The sequence below is a fragment of the Caenorhabditis briggsae genome (assembly GCF_000004555.2).
Source record: "Caenorhabditis briggsae complete genome, chrIII, whole genome shotgun sequence".
NCBI classification, from domain to species: domain Eukaryota; kingdom Metazoa; phylum Nematoda; class Chromadorea; order Rhabditida; family Rhabditidae; genus Caenorhabditis; species Caenorhabditis briggsae.
Window position 1 is genome coordinate 107,502 of NC_013490.2, and position 911 is coordinate 108,412.

Genomic DNA, 911 nt, shown 5'->3' on the forward strand with positions numbered 1-911 from the left:
CACTTTGAGCTCAATTATCTCAATTCCTATCAGGGATATGAAGAACTGTTCAACTAATAAACTTTTGCTGATATTATGATAAATATTTTATCAGTTGACAAGAATTTGATTGCTCTCACAGGAGCCGAGATATACACGCTCAAAGTTCAGAAGACGCCGCTTGCCGGCAGAGCGACGCTGTCGGCTGTCGACTTCTTAACTTTGAGGTCAATTATTTCGGTTCCTATGAGGGATATCAAGAATTAGTAAACTGATAAAATATTGATGATGTTATGACAAACAGTTTATCTGTTAAATGTTTTTTGATATCTCTTATAGGGACCAAGATAGATGAGCTCAAAGTTAAGAGTGCGTAGCTCAGCCGGCAAGCGGCTACCTTTCCATCTTTGAGTTACTTTATTTCGGTTGATGTGAAAATAATCCAAAATCTGTCAAACGGTAAAGTGTTCACTATAATATCACCAAAATTGTATCAGCTGACAAATTTCAGAAATCTTTCATAGGAAACGAGATATCTGAGCTCAAAAGTGACTGTTGTGTTGGTCTCAAAATTAGTGTCGCGTCGTAGGCGCCCCAGCCAGGAGTTTTAAGCGGCAAAACAAGCAGAAAACAATTGAAAAAACGCCGAAAATTCAACTACAAAAGTCGGAGGAAAAAATCGATACGAAAATTTTGATCTACAAAAAATTTTTCAAAAAAAATTTTTTTTTTGATCTACCAATTTCCAAATTGATTCCATTGTTTCAGAGAAGAAAAACTTGTTAAATTGTTTTTTTTTCTGTTAAAGTTTGTAATTTTTAAAGATAAAATAGTTTATTTTATAATCTCAAAGCTACAAGTGAATTCGCTAGGGGAAGTGACACATATCATATCAAATCATTGCAATAAATGAAAACACAAATTATTATACA

At 33.8% G+C, this 911-nt stretch overlaps 1 protein-coding gene across 1 annotated transcript in view; it reads right to left on the minus strand.

Moving 5' to 3' along the window:
• Positions 1–911, minus strand: part of CBG15270 — a gene marked incomplete at both ends in the record, with an annotated part of 6,279 nt that overhangs the window by 4,924 nt on the left and 444 nt on the right. The window lies entirely within an intron of this gene.